Genomic DNA, 16,947 nt, shown 5'->3' with positions numbered 1-16,947 from the left:
CGTGTGTCCTTAAATTCTTAGTGGGGTTTTTCCTAAAATTTGTCAGCCGTTGGATTCACTGCATACCCTATAACTGTATAGCAGACCCTCTACTTTCTAATGGGAACATTTCGTACCTTGTTACTGTGGCCCTGCTCTTTGTGTCTTTAAATTGTTAGTGGTTTTTTTCAAAAATTTTGGCCACCCTTGCAGTCACAGCATGGGCATAAACACTATAGAAGACCCGCTCCTTTATAATGGGAACATTTTTTTTACTGAGACCCTCCTCTATGTCTCTTCAAAGGGGTATTAGGTTGCGTCCAAATTTTTGACAACCCTTGCAGTCACTGGATGCGCAATAACAGTATAGGAGACCCACTTGTAAATAATGGGAACAACAAAGCATAGCCCTCTGATGGCTCTCTAACAATAGCTAGGGCCGACTGCTGGCCTTTTAAGAATAGTAAGGGCCATCTGATGTCCCTATAAAAATAGGCTTTATGACTTTCAGAGTCCCTCCATCATAAATAAAACAGGATGTGTCTGATGACACCACATTGCCAGATGAGGTTGTAAAATGTTAAAATGACATTTCCCGGTGAATGCATTTGTCATAAAAAATAACATAAAAAAACATAACAATAGGATCTTTCTTTAGTATAAAAAACAGCATCACCAATTTAACCTCAATGTAATCACATTGCTCAGCTCATGCACCTCCTCCTCCATCTCCGAAATGACCACATCAGTCACAAGCTGACAGCACTGCAGCACTGCCTTGGCCACACAGCAACAGGCTGTGCTGAAGATAACATGCTTAATGCTTAAATGACAAACCGCCCAGCGCTGCATAGTTGTTGAAAGCTGTAACACAGCAGCTTGATCTGTGGCTCTCACCGCTGAACATACAGCCAGGCATGGTCGTGTGTTACAATGGTCGGAACCTGGTGACGGAGAAATGACAACCGGGGTAGATACGGTTTCCCTCTATGCCAGTCCTTTCACAGAGCTAAAGAATATGGCTGTGGTGAAATACAACTCTCAATGAGAAGCCGTTTCAGATTGAAAAACATTGTGCCCACCAGAGGATTTGTTTTTGAGGGCTAACCTTTCTCACCCGCTCAAGAGCCCCATAGCAGCTGCAAAGTTAGCGCTATCATGAACTCTCCTGAGGTAGAAGCCAAGGCACACCAGAGAATTCTCTGGTGGGACTGTCCAACCCTGCTGAGAAGCAGTCCTGGCTAAGAAAAGTGTGTGGGAAGATTCCAGGACACTCTATTTTTACTGAGGAGGAAACACACGCAAACATGGGGAGAACATACAAATTTCATGCATATGTTGTCCTTGCTGGGATTTGAACCCAGGATCCCAGTGCTGCAAGACTTCAGTGCTAACCACTGATCCAATGTGCTGCCGTTCACCCTCTAATATCTAACAGGCTGGAGAAACTTGAACCTACTGCCACTCTATCATCAGCTCCTTTGTGAGAAAATGTATTTGGGCAGCCACTCAGTCTACCAAATAAAATTCCAGAGAAGGAAATTGAGGATGGCTTCGCTACTGGTACTGGGGGCAGTGCTAATACCATGGTGTTGTACCATAGTTTGCTGGAAATATTCCAGGCTGGTAGGAGGCAAGAAAATTCCCACAGAAAAGTACCAGCAGTAATGTTCAGGCCACATTTCAAGTGCAAGCAGCTTTAGAGGACTTCCTGGGAGAAATGACATGCAGGGTAGACACGGTTTCCCTCTATGCCAGTCCTTTCACTGAGCTAAATACAACTCTTATCAAAAAAAGTTGTAGACTGGCTCCGTACCGTCCCTGGCCACATTCACCTGTCCACGTGTTTGTGGTTAGGCAGTCCTTCTTAGTAAGTGCACTGGGTAGGGCATGGGTAATGTTGTGGGACCCGTGCTTGTGGAAGGCGAAGGCGATACCGGGAAAAATACTGGCGGCTGGGGACCGAGTATGGGCACCCGGCCGCCGCCTGCATGAGGTTGTGAAAAGCTTCCACCTCCACAAGCTTAAAAGGCCATATTTCAAGTGCAAAGAGCTGCCCAGAAATCTGTCAGTTTAGTGTTGCGGCCTGTGGGTGGGTGGGTGGCTGGCTGCATACTTGCAATTGCATTCCAAGTAACAGAAAACTAAGCAGATGATGGCCTCTATCATCATCATGGCCTCACCTCGGCACTATGAACTTTCCTGAAGGAGAAGCCAGGGCCCGCTGGAGGAGTCTCCGGTTCTCTGGTGGGCCCGTCCAACCCTGCCGAAAAGCAGCCCTGGCTAAGAAAAGTGTGGGGGAAGGTTCCTGAACACTCTATGGCTGCTTTTTTAATGCAGGTCGGCCATGCTTATGTATGTTATTTCTCAAAACGCATTACGGATCAGGCCATTTTCCAACTCTGTATTCAAGAAATTAAATGCGCAAAGAAAGATGTGTGTGTGTCAAAGCACCATTGACAAGTGCGAGTTGATGTTGGATGGGCTGCCATTGCTTCTGCAACAAGCTCAATTACAGGATTTTCTGGGAGAAATGACAAGCAGGGTAGATATGGTTTCCCTCTATGCCAGTCCTTTCACCGAGCTAAATACAACTCTTAGCAAAAAAAGTTGTGGACTGGCTCCGTACCATCCCTGGCCACATTCACCTGTCCACGTGTTTGTGGTCAGGCGGTCCTTCCCAGTAAGTGCACTGGGGAGGGCACGGGTAATGTTATGGGACCCGTGCTTGTGGAAGGCGGAGGCGATACTGGGAAATATAGTGGCGGCTGGGGACCGAGTATGGACACCCGGCCGCCGCCGGCATGAGGTTATGAAAAGCTTCCGCCTCCACGAGCCTAAAAGGCCACATTTCAAGTGCAAGCAGCTGTCAAAAATTTGGCAGTATAGTATTGCAGCCTGTGGGTGGGTGGCTGCCGGCATTCTTGTGCTTGCATTCCAAGGAATGGGGTAGGGACAACTGAACACTGCAGTGGGACAAGGACGTGGACGGTGATTGTTGCAAGTCTGCAACGACAGGTGCATAGCGGGAGGCATCTTCGCATGTGCCAAGGATCACTTATGATGGGCACACATTTAGGCAGTGACCTGGGAGTCAGAGATGTTTCCAGAGGTCTTCCCCTTGCTGTTCCCATGTGTTTTCAGCACTGTATGCATGTGTCTGATGATGTGTCACACACCACATGGCCAGATAAGGTTGTAAAATGTTAAAATGACATTTCCTGGTGAATGCATTTGTCTTGGTTGAAAGCAATGCAAAAGTGCAAAAACGTGTCAAAAATGCTACGTGTGAACATAGCCCAAGGTGTGTAGGAGTATTTTTGTTTTTGTTTATTTATTTTGCCTTATATACAAGTCATCACCCTGGAAAGGATTTTCCTTGAGCCGTAAAAGTGGCGTAATACTCTGACGACGTTGTTGACAGCAGTGATCTGGGAGTCAGAGATGCTTCCAGGGGTCTTCCCCATGCTGTTCCCATGTCATTTGAGCACAGTTCCCATCGATTTGGGCAATTTTTAGGCCCTCTGCAGACCGCCGTGGGGAGCCACCTGAAAAATGCTCAAGTTTCCCCTAGACTTATATTGGGCTCATTGCTCGGGTTGAGCACCCGAGTATTTCAATTTGCTCGACCCGAGCAACGAGTAATCGAGCATTTTAGTGCTCGCTCATCACTAATGACAACCAAAAACATCCAAATAATCCTGATCAAAAAGTTCACATACTTTGGTGATTTTGGCCTGATAACATGCACATAATTTGACACAAATGGGTTTGAATGGCTACTAAAGGTAGCATCCTCACCTATGACCTGTTTGCTTGTAATCAGTGTGTGTGCATAAAGCTGAGTGAGTTTCTGGGATCCAGCCACTGACGTTTCTGGATTTTGAGATGGGGAAAGCAAAAGAATTATCAACGGATCTACGGGAAAAGGTAGTTGAACTGTCTAACACAGGAAAGGGAGGCAAAAAGAGTATAACACAGGCAAGGGATACAAAAAGATATCCCAGGAATTGATAATGCCAGTCTGCAGTGTTCAAACTGTGATTAACAAATGGAAAATCAGATGCTCTGTAAAAACCAAACCACAGTCAGGTAGACCAACAAAAATTTCAGCCACAACTGCCAAGAAAATTGTTCGGGATGCAAAGAAAAACCAACAAATAACATCAGCTGAGAACACACTTAGGGGTGTACTCACTTTTGTTGCCAGCGGTTTAGACATTAATGGCTGTGTGTTGAGTTATTTTGCAGGCACACCAAATTTACAGTTAAACAAGCTGTACACTGACTACTGTACATTGTATCAAAGTGTCGCATCTTCAGTGTTGTCCCATCAAAAATATATATATGTATTCCGGCCCATTTTTGGAGTTTTGTGTGAAATTATGTCCAATTTGCCTTTTTTTTCTCAGTTTTTTTGTGTTGTTCCAATAAACACAAAGGAAATAAACATGCGTGTAATAAAACATGTGTAATTTTCTGAAACAATTTCAAGGGTGCCAGCACTTTCCGCCATGACTGTATATGCAGGTAGAGTCCTTAACCCCTTTACAACCCAAAGTGGTTTGCATGTTAATGAGAAGGCCAATTTTTACAATTCTGACCACTTTCACTTTATGAGGTAATTACTCTGGAACGCTTCAACGGATCCCCCTGGTTCTGAGAATATTTTTTCGTGACATATTGTACTTTATGATTGTGGTAAAATTTCTTCGATATCACTTGTGTTTATTTGTGAAAAAAACAGATATTTGGCGAAAATGTTGAAAATTTTGCAATTTTCAAAATTTGAATTTTTATGCCCTTAAATCGGAGAGATATGTCACACAAAAAAAGTTAATAAATAACATTTCCCATATGTCTACTTTACATCAGCACAATTTTGGAACCCAAATTTATTTTTATTAGGGAGCTATAAGGGTTAAAATTGACCAGCGATTTCTCATTTTTCCAACAAAATTTACAAAACCATTTTATTAGGGACCACATCACATTTGAAGTCACTTTGAGGGGTCTTTATGACTGAAAATACCCAAAAGTGACACCATTCTTACAACTGCACCCCTCAGTGAATCGGGTCATCATGGCAACATCAGGGAAGCCGCGGCACACATTGCTGGACGCCGGCAGGAGAGGTGACTATCCCGATCACCTCCCCTTGCCCCCGCAATGCTGCGAACGACTTCGATCGCAGCATTGCGGGGGTTAATGTGCGGGACCTCTACCAGCACATAGCACCGGGTGTCAGCTGTGACAATCAGTTGACACCCGGCGGCGATCATGCCCGCACAGCCTGTGTGCGGGCGCGATCGCAAAGATGTACTAATACGTATCAGGCTCTTAAGTCCCAGGGCGCAGATACGTATCAGTACGTCTTGGGCTTTAAAGAAGTTAAAATTATGTGAAAATGGGAAAAGTCACAAAACTTTGCAACTTTTCAAGAGCTTTATGCCAGTTTTCTGGCAAAAACACTGGTGAATCGGGTTCATAATCTCTAATCCTTTCAGCTCCCTTTAATTAGACTACTTTCAACAAACTAATTATAAGTATTGGGTCTGTTTTTTTTTAATGCTTTTAAAATAATTGTAAATATTTTCAATCCCCTTTTGTTATAAGGATTTCCCAAAAATTAGCTAATCATAGGTTGTCCTGCATTCGTGACAGTGATTGACTGCGCGGTCACTTGGAAGTTTACATGGGCATCACTACAGGGCCGGTAAAGAAGGACTGTCAGGGACCCCCAGAGTGTGGAAAAATGCGCCAACTAATTCATAATTCATTTAATTCTCACACAATATACTAAGTTAGTGTAAGTCTACAAAAAAGCAACAAAACTTGGTGCTAAAAAAATTGAGCATAACTTTTTGAAAAATGAGCCAGGTTATGCCAAATCTTACATATTTTGTGACTTTGTGATCAGTTATCAACACAAATATTTTACTCAAATTACCAGATCGATGGATAAGCATTGGGACTTTTCCCTAAATCTCTCCAAAACATCACCGCTTATAGAAGACCACCCTCATATCCAGATCAGATTTTCTGTGAGAGATGCCCAGATTCACAATATAGTATGCATACTGGCCATCTATGAGAAGTCCACCCCAATGGAAGTCCAGTTATTAAAGGAGATTTTACTGTTTATATAAGGAGCAGACAATGACAGTGAAGGGCCCTTAATCAGGACTTCTGATCTGGGCCCCCCACCCTCCATCAGGCACCACCTACATATACATTTCCATGTATATTTATATTAGGCACACATATAAAATTTGCACATGCTAATACTCTATACACATTTTAACGTATGCATATACATAGTGCACACAAACATAAAATACGGACATACACATAAGATGCACATACACAGTATAGAGTCCCGGTAGTCCTCATAGTTTTAAGCATGGACCCTGACAAATTGTAGACGGACTTTTATTGTTCATGGGCTTTAAGGGAGAGAGGCTTCCTTTGTGGAGGACACTCATGAATGCCATTCATTTGCAGTGTACACCGTGTCGTGTCATGGAAAACACTCGCCCTAGTTTGGCTTTCTACTTCTTCAGCTAATAGCAATGAATTTGCCTGTCGATTTTCTTCTCATCAGAAGATGCTTTTGTTTAGATGTTAACTTCCATCTGACTGATAAGAAAAGCTTTGCTGATCTTCTTGTAGACTTCACATTTTTTGTAAAGAAATTATTTTCTTTCTCAGAAATGTCTTGTGACATTTCTCTTCTATGTGGTGCCACTTACCCTTCTCATCAGAGGACGCTTTTGTTTAGGTGTTAACTTCCATAGTCGGCCTGGACGTCTCTGTAAGATGGTTGCAGTTCCATCTTTGTTATAGTTTTGCATCACTTTTGCTACAGTATTCTGACTGATAAGTAAAGTTTTGCTGATCTTCTTGTAGACTTCACATTTATTGCAAAGAAATTATTTTCTTTCTCAGGTTTTGTGACATTTCCCTTCTATGTGGTGCCATTGCTGATAGCATGAAATGGGAAGGAGTTTTCTTTATTAAGTAACTTCCTTTTACAGACACCTGTCTGCTGGACATCTGTTTAATGAATAATTACACTTACCTGTGGTTCAGTTCTTGTTAATTAGAATTTTGTTGTCTAAACTTAGCTTTTCTCTTAAGACTGTTACTGGGATGTTCTCATTTTTGAAACATGATCTTGAATGAGTTTGTTAAGAAAATTACTTTTTTGGGGTCTGCAAAATACCAAATCTTGTTTGCATTCAATGGCTCAAATTTGCGAGAGTATTTTGTAGTATGGTATCCCATATAAAATGATGATTCTGAAAGGAAACTACAGGTTTGCTGACAAATCTATTTGGGTGTACTGATTTATGCTAAACACTGTATATATATATATATATATGTATATATATATATATATATATATATATATATATATATATATATAAACCTTATAAGTTTGGTATCACAGTAATCGTACTACTGACTCTGAATCATTTTGTCAGTTTGTTTTTACAACACAATACACACTGTAAAATGAAGGAACCCAAACCTGGCATTTTTTCTCATTTTTCAACACATTATATGATAAAATGAATGGTGTTGTTCAAAACTACAACACTAAGCGTCAGCACACTGTGATTTGCTGATCTGTAAGATGTGTTCTTTGTGCTGTGAAAATACACAGCTGTGATATCTCACCAAATATTCATAGTGGGAACTTAAAATTATGTTTTTCTGCCATGATTAAGGATGGTTTGGATGTATGAAACATGTTGACCTTTTATTTCTATCTTTGTGGAATTAAGGCTGCATGAACCAGTCACCAACCATTATCTGTATATGTACAAATATTAAGTGCTACTGAGTGCTGTAGGAAAAACTTAGAATAGTGAGGTGATTTGATAGTCCTGCCACAAATAATCTGTTTCTACTGCACACTTAAAATCTCTGATAGTGGGAATGAACCTGATTGCCTGCAGTAGTGCACTCCTGAGAGCTGGTGCAGCAGAGAAAATGTCTTGGACATGAGAGTGGGAGGTCCTGATTATGGAGGATGTTAATCTTAGCTCATTGGAGTGTAGATATGGTAGAGATGCAGGACTGTGCAGCAGTGTGGAGAGGTTTGTGGATGAGTGTAATGACTGGTACAGGGTGGAGGCACCAGTGTAACTGCTGGACAGAAATATGAGACTGACTGCTGCATTAAGGATAATGAGAAATACATTTAGTGAGAAGAAGAGCAATTAGTGAGTTACAAGTATTTGTGAATTCAAGACAAAAAGGAATCAGAGCAACAGTAACAGATTTTACTTTTTTTTAATTAATAATGGGATGAATAAAATCGTGAACATTATCAAAAGACTAAATCAAAGTCAGGAAGATAGCCGAGGTCAGATACCAGGTGATCAGTAAATGACAAGTCAGACGAGCAGTATGAATACCGCGGAGCCCGATGACAGAGGCGTTACTGAAACTTGTCCAGGTTGACCAGTCAGAAGGCCACAGGTAGATGGTGAAGGTCCTTCTATACAGCTCCAGCAGTGATGGTGGATCTGCTGGACTTCAGGGCGCTAGATGCTTAGGTGTCCCGTCTTTTAGATGGTTTTAGGGCAACAGTGACAGCATGCAAATGCGCGAGCAGCCCTGGATAATCCACGCCGGCAGGATGATAAGATCCGGCGGAAGATGGAACCTATGACAAGAGAAATAAATATAATGTAAGTGATGGGACTCCATATTACATGATAATGCTGTGCAGTCACTGTGGCCGGACGGCAGAGGAATATTATCATACAGAGGTCAGGGGTCATTGTCAGCAATCATACATGTGACAGTCCCATCACTGACAGATGACATCTACTCCACATGAATTATTCTCACTGACATCACACAACATGGAGTTGATTCTCACACTTACCTCGTCTCTTTTTCCCATTTTTTCCATTTTCTGAGTTTTGTTGCTCCATACTCAGATTTATTGCCGATTTTCTTTCTTCATGAGATGGAAATTCTGATGAAAAATTAAAAAAAAATCAGTAACAATATATTCTTATAGGATCTGCTTTGTCATAATATAGATAACATAAGAGACCTATAGTATTGTATAAAACCATGTGGGAATATTTGAGTCTTGAAGTCAACATTCACATTGTTGGTGCTGTAGACATGTACATACCTGGCAATGGGGACGAGGGTGGCAAGATGGTAACAGCATCGTCTGTATTACATACAGGAACAGATACTTTCTGCCTGTTTGAAGAAGAAAAACATGTAAATCTCAAGTAAACTCCGTATAAAAGGGGTTGTCTCACTAGAAGAACACCGACTATAAGGCCTAGTAGGACATATGACTGTCATAGTGGGGAAGGTCTTCTGCTCAAGACTACCTTTTATAGAGAGCTGAGAGGAAAACAACTACCAAGAATGGCCGGCATTTCATACTACATCTCTCCCACAGTGAGGGCAGCACTAAAAGTGCATGACCGGCCACAATTATGGGCTGTTATCTCCAACAATTCCGAAAGCTGAAAGCACAATGACCGATAACCATGGGGCGGTGGATGCTGCATTTGATATTATGGTATTTATGTCCTATATTTGGTGTTGTGCACATATATCAGCCTGGAGCTCCCAGTAATGACCCCATAATCTACTCACATTTCTGAGATGTTTGTGTTGGATTCTGGTGTACACTCTGGAGGGGCCTTGGGATCCTCGTTGTTCACCATCCCGTTAGTGGTGGTAGAGTGCTAAATGTGGATAACAATAAGTTATTAAATATACATACTTTTTAATTTTATAGATCCTTTTTGTACATATTTTGGATTTATCGATCACATACTTACTTTAGAAAGCCTCTCAGAAGATGATGATGCAAATATTCGGAAGATAAAGTTCTCATCGTCCTCACTTGTGCCCTTCTTATCCTCTGAGACCAGATGGTTGTTTTCATCAGAGTGATCTACAAGACATAGGTAAGGAAGGATTGTTAGAGGGTGTCAGTATAACACAGTCGCTATATCTCACTAGGTTACTAGATGATACAACGTAATATACAGAATACATGAAAAAAAACTCCTGTACAAAATTAGGGATAAAGGGATACAGTACAAACCCATGGTCAACATAGCTGAGATCCATGAAACATGGATAACATAGTAGACCAGAAAAACCATGTGGAAATATTTGAGCCTTGAAGTCAACATTCACATTGTTGGTGCTGTAGACATGTACATACCTGGCAATGGGGACGAGGGTGGCAAGATGGTAACAGCATCGTCTGTATTACATACAAGAACAGATTCTTTCTGCCTGTTTGAAGAAGAAAAACATGTAAATCGTAAGTAAACACAGTATAAAATGGGTTGTCTCACTATAAGAACACTGACTATAAGGCCTAATAGGACATATGACTGTCATAGCGGGGAAGGTTTTCTGCTCAAAACTACCTTCCATGGATCAGAACACAACTACCAAGAATGGCTGGCAAGTAATACTACAGCTCTCCTACAGAGTAGGCAGTGCTAAAAATGCATGACCTGTCACAATTATGGGCTGTTATCTTCTGCATTTTCTGAAGCCAAAAGTACAATGACCGTTAACCATGAAGCGGTGAATGCTGCATTTGATATTCTAATATTTATGTCCTATATTTGGTGTTGTGTACATAGATCAGCCTGGAACTCCCAGTAATGAAGTAATGACCATTTATAATATACTCACATTTCTGAGATGTTTGTGTTGGTTTCTGGTGTATACTCTGGAGGGGCATTGGGATCCTCATTGTTCACCATCCTGGTAGCGATGATACAGAGCTAAATACGGATAAAAATAAGATATAAAATATTTTTTTTATGTACTTTTAGAGTTTTTTTAATTTTTTTTACATATTTTGGATTTATTAATCACATACTTACTTTACAAAGCTTTTCAGAAGATGACGTAAAATTTTGGAAGTCAAGGCTCTCATTGTTCTCACTTGTGCCTTCCTCATCCTTTGAGACCAGATGTTTGTTTATATCAGAATGATCTACAAGAAATAGGTAATGAAGTATTATTAGAGGTTGTCAGTATAACACAGTCACTATTTATCACTAATATTAATGGGAACAGATGATCACATATTAGGGAAGATGAGACAAACAGTCGCTTAGTCTAGATGACGTCTCCTTCTACTTACTGATAAATAAGCTGGTGTCTGCGTCTGAAACAAGCTGAGGAACATACTCCAGCTCCTGGCTCAGAATATTGTCAAAGTCCAAGTCACTCAGGAATGGATGAACCTTGATCTCAAATGCTCCTCCTAGAAAAAGAAAAACAAAAGTGATGCGGACATAGTCAGGGATGGCTACATATCTGAACAGTTTATCGTAATCTGAACTAATGACAAAACTGAGCCGACATGAAGGAAATAAACTGAAAGTCTTAGTGTGGAGAACTAGAAATACAGTAGATGAGCTGATAGAGAATTGCTGATCTTCATGGACATGAGCGATATGTCCTTGGTCTAATAAGGGAATATTAATACTAGTATATCTGTTACCTGTCCCAAGTCTACGCACAGGATTTCTTCTGAGCAGCTCAGTGATGAGATTCTGAGCATCCAGGGGTGGAGCGCGATCACAATTCCAAATTAGTTCTCCTGTTACATAGAAAATTACAGAAAATAAAACCTCTTTACTGGACTGTAACATAAAGCAAAGGAAATAACTAAACAAATGTATCCAATCAACGCAATGATCGGATTATTCTACTCACCAATGACAACCCTTTTATAAAGCTCAGTGAGGGAATCAGCATCAAATGGTACACATCCCAGCAGGAATTTATACAGGATGATCCCCAATGACCACCAGTCAACAGGTCTTCCATAGCCTTCTTTCAGGATGATCTCTGGGGCTATGTAACATGGGGTGCCACAGAACTGGAAACCAACAGAACATAGAGATGAGAATCGATGAAACAATTATTATGACAAGATATCATCGTTAAAACACAATGCAGAAGATAAAATATTAGTGGAAAAGTTCTCTAGAAAGGAAGAACGTAGAGAAGAGACAATAGTGTGATGAGATTTGCAAATAACAAGCTAAGTTCTTGTAGGTGATGCTGACCTCACGGTCCTGGAACTCTCTGGAGATGTCCACTGCTAATTCCTTGTAGGTGTTGGTTTTCGGTATCATTAGACCAAGTTTTGAAATCCCAAAATCGGTAACTTTAATATGTCCAGTAGATGTAATCAGGAGGCTGCAAAAGAGAAGATGGTTTTAGCCTCACAGACTGAATGATAATAAATGACAACTTTCCCCACTTTATTATACTACGGGGGCACTTACTTATCCGGCTTCAGGTCTCTGTGCACCACACCGTAACTATGCAGGTATTCCACGGCAAGTACCGCCTCTGCAAAGTACAAGCGGGCCATGGGGACAGAGAGTGGACCCCTGGTGCTTAGAAGGGTCCCACAGTCTCCACCTATAGAAGAAAGGAAATATGACCGGTGAGGGGTTTATACAGAAGATAATCATGATATACCACGAGCAGATAACCATGATGTATAATGAGCAGTGAGCGGAAACATCCTGGGGAGATCACACAGATAGTGGCGTACATAGAAATCACAAGACCCCATATCAAAAGTTGTAATTGCCCCCCACCCTAAAAAGTAAAAAAGAAATATATTTATATCCCTGTTGAAGCAGCTTGGTGTTCTCACCAGCAATACAACTTTTATGGCCATTTTAGAGTATGATGCTCCCAAAAATGCCCACACCCACACTCAATGAGTATGGTATCCCCACAGTGAATCCTCCTAAGGAGGCCACCACTTAGAAGGAGGCCAGCCACAACCCCCTACTCGGTGTGATGGCACCCACAGCAACCCTCCCACTCACGATAATGGTTCCCACAGTCCCTCACACAATATAATGGTCTGCATAACTCCCCACTCAGTATGATGTCCCCACACAGAATGGGGGCCTCCATACAGAGTGAGGACCCCCACAGCACCCCACTTAATATGATGACCTCCACTCAGCATTCACAGTCCCCCCATATCTAGTCATACGGCCCCCTTTCAGTATTTTGGCCCCTACTAGCCACCTACTCAGTATTTTTGCCCCCACCAGCCCCACCTCCTTGAAGAAGCAAATACCGCTGAAATTGTGATGACAGGTGGAGGGATGCTGCCCACTGCCGAGCGTCGACAGACCCCCTCCGACTGATGAGCCCCATAGCGCCCCTGCACCAAGATCAATGAATTTACGAGCATCTTGGTAATAGATAACCTATATTAAATGCTCTATGGGGATGTAACCAACAATGTCCTAATGATATGAGCAGTGATAAGATGAAAGCAGACATGGGCTGAATATAATACAATAGATGTGTCTTACCTCCTACATACTCCATGACCATACACAGGTGAGATCTAGTTGGAAAGGAGCAGAGCATGGAGACCACAAAGGGACAATCAGCAAATGTTAAGATGTCCCTCTCCAGAAAGGCCCATTCCAATCTCTGTGCAGTATTTAGGTTCCGCTTAGCCATTTTCTTCATAGCAAAGGTCTGGTGTGAGTCTTTATGATGCACTAAGTAGACGGCCCTGGAGAGAAGGAGAATCCATCGGTTATAATAAATCCTTATTAATAATCCATCTATAGAAATCATTATATGTTTAATACTGGTATCCAAGGGGTAACATTTCTCCTTGCGGAGAGTGACATGTTAAGCTTGTCAAGGTGAGGAGACTTTTAAGCCTCAATGATCCTCTGGGAAATATGCAAATTGTCTCTTCAGAGAGGAAGAGAACTAGAACTCTAGTGCCCCTTATAGGAAGTAGTAATCCTAAAAGTCAATATCGACCCTTTAACTAGCCTTGTCACATGACATAAGATAATAGCCATAACCAAAATCTAAATTTTTGGACACTATGTTTGGGGTACAAGCACTCATCAGTGCAAAGTGTGAGATATGGTTTGGCTGGGTGAGAGGCATCTGACCAGGATCCAAGGGGTAACGTTTCTCCTTGCGGCAAAAGCCATGTTAAGCAAGTCAAGGTGAGGAGACTTTTAAGCTGCAATGCTCTTCTGGGAAATATGCAAATTGTCTCTTTTCAGAGAGGAAGAGAACTAGCACCCTAGTGCCACCTATAGGAAGTAGCAATCCTATTTCCCAGAAGAGCATTGCGGCTTAAAAGTCTCCTCATGTCCGCAAGGAGAAACGTCAACCCCTTGGATACCGGTCAGACACCTCTCACCCAGTCAAACCATATCTCACACTTTGCACTGAAGAGGGGCAGTACACCAGAACACAGTTCCTGCAAATTGAGATTTTGGTTTTGGCTATTATCCTAAGTCATGTGACAAGGCTTGTTAAAGGGTCGATATTGACTTTTAGGATTGCTACTTCCTATAGGTGGAGTTCTAGTTTGCTTCCTCTCTGAAGAGACAATTTGCATATGTTTAATACTAGAAGTCTGGCCACCACTATAAATCCACATCTAGAAATACATAAAATAGCACTACATAGATCACCTATGGGAGGTCTCCACAATGCCACTTCTGCCGGAGCCATTACCCAGGTCACATTATAGATACGAGAATCTACCGAAATTCTCTTTGGGCAGATTCGCTATAGCTGACCAAATACAATTTAGTGCAAATAAAAATTGGTCCAAAATGAATGTGCTCCAGGGCTCTCTTCTGCTGCTGAGGCCAGTGATTGGGCCCACATGGTCATGGTGGAGGGTGTAGATGTCATTGACGTCAATATGGTGTCACCCTTCATGTGACCATGTGTAGCCAACTTCTCTGATCAGCTTCATAATGGAGCCCCCCCATCAAAACAAAGATCAGAGTGGAGAGCAGAAAAGCTCAAGTGGAGGAGGCAGCATAAGAACAGATGAGGGTCTAGCACAGGTGAATGTAATAATATTATATTATTATATATTATATTATATGTAATTATATTATTTAAATCGCTTTCCTTACAGTTTGATTTGCTACAGATCACATAATTTCCCTATGATAACACTGAATGGCAGAGTGCAGGGGCAGAAGCATTGTCATAGGGAACCCTGAGAAATGTGGATTATGGCAACAGAAATCTCACCCAAAATTTCCACTGCTGATGAGTTTGGTAGTTTCATAGTCGCTCATATGCGGCTTTCTCGCCGGAACCAATGAATCCATCACGCTCTATAAAAGAATAAGAAATAATACTGATTTATTGAAGATGCAGGAAAAAAGTTACAGATGCAAAAACTTCTCCCCCCATATTATGTCCCAGATGATTTACACTGATATGATGTTGGGAGGATACAAACCGGACGCTCGGCAGACCCGGCGCTAGCACCCAGCACACCCAGGCAAGTGCCGGGGCCCTGAGTAGGCGAGGGGCCCACTTGCTGTCGGGCACCCTGGCGTGCTATGGGACCGGTGAGCAGAGGAGAGTGGTGCCAGCGCCAGCTAGTGGGCCTTGCTCCCCCCCCCCAATGCTTGCCCAGGGCCACGGCCGGCACAATACTTACCTCTCCACAGCTGGTGAGCAGTGAGGTGAGCATTTGATTTTTTTTTTTTTTATGTATGGAGGTATGGGGCATTATATGGGGGGGAGAAGTGACATCCTGCATGGGGCATTATATGGGGGGGAGGTAGGGACATCCTGCGTGGGGTATTATATGGGCGGGGGGGAGTGACATCCTGCATGGGGCATTATATGGGGGGGGGAGTGACATCCTGCATGGGGCATTATATGGGGTGAGAGGTGACATCCTACATGAGGCATTATATGGGGGGGACATCCTGCATGGGGCATAATATAGGGGGCATGACATCCTGCATGGGGTATTATATGAGGGGGAGAAGTGACATCCTGCATGGGTCATTATATGGGGGGGGAGTGACATCCAGCATAGGGCTTTATATGGGGTGAGAGGTGACATTCTGCATGGGGCATTATATGGGGGGTGACATCCTGCATGGGGCATTATATGGGGGGGGTGACATCCTGCATGGGGTATTATATGGGGGGAGAAGTGACATCCTGCATGGGGCATTATATGGGGTGAGAGGTGACATCCTGCATGGGGCAATATATGGGGTGAGAGGTGACATCCTACATGGGGCAGTATGTGTTGGGGGGACATCCTGCATGGGGCATTATATGGGGGGGTGACATCCTGCATGGGGCATTATATGGGGGTGACATCCTGTATGGGCCATTATGTGGGGTGGGACATCCTGCATGGAGCATTATGTGGGGGGGACATCCTGCATGGGGAATTATATGGGGGGTGACATCCTGCATGGGGCATTATGTGGGGGGCATATCCTGCATCGGGCATTATGTGGGGGGGACATCTTGCATGGGGCATTATGTGGGGTGGGACATCCTGCATGGTGCATTATGTGGAGGGGACATCCTGTATGGGGAATTATATGGGGGGTGACATCCTGCATGGGCCATTATGTGGGGGGGCACAGCCTGCATGGGGCATTATGTGGGGGGCACAGCCTGCATGGGGCATTATGTGTTGGGACATTCTGCATGGGAAATTATATGGGGTGTGACATCCTGCATGGGCCATTATGTGGGAGGGGGACATCCTGCATGGGGCGTTATGTGGGGGGGGGCACAGCCTGCATGGGGCATTATGTGGGGGGTCAAAGCCTGCATGGAGCATTATGTGGGGGTCACAGCCTGCATGGAGCATTATGTGGGGGGGGGCACAGCCTGCATGGGGCATTATGTGGGGGGCACAGCCTGCATGGGGCATTATGTGGGGGGTCACAGCCTGCATGGGGCATTATATGGGGGCACAGCCTGCGTGGAGCATTTTATGGGGTCCATTATTCTATATGGAGCAATATATGGAGCTCATAATACGGTATAGAGGACTATGTGGTGCCATTATACTGTGTGGAGGACATTACTGTCCGGTCTGCACTGTGAGCTGTGAGGATTCGCCGCTTTCTGAGTTAT

This window comes from Phyllobates terribilis, unplaced genomic scaffold (assembly GCF_046119375.1).
Source record: "Phyllobates terribilis strain yellow unplaced genomic scaffold, ASM4611937v1 Scaffold_60__1_contigs__length_8166268, whole genome shotgun sequence".
Lineage (NCBI taxonomy): Eukaryota > Metazoa > Chordata > Amphibia > Anura > Dendrobatidae > Phyllobates > Phyllobates terribilis.
The sequence above is the reverse complement of the archived record's forward strand: the minus strand, read 5'-3'. Positions refer to the sequence as shown.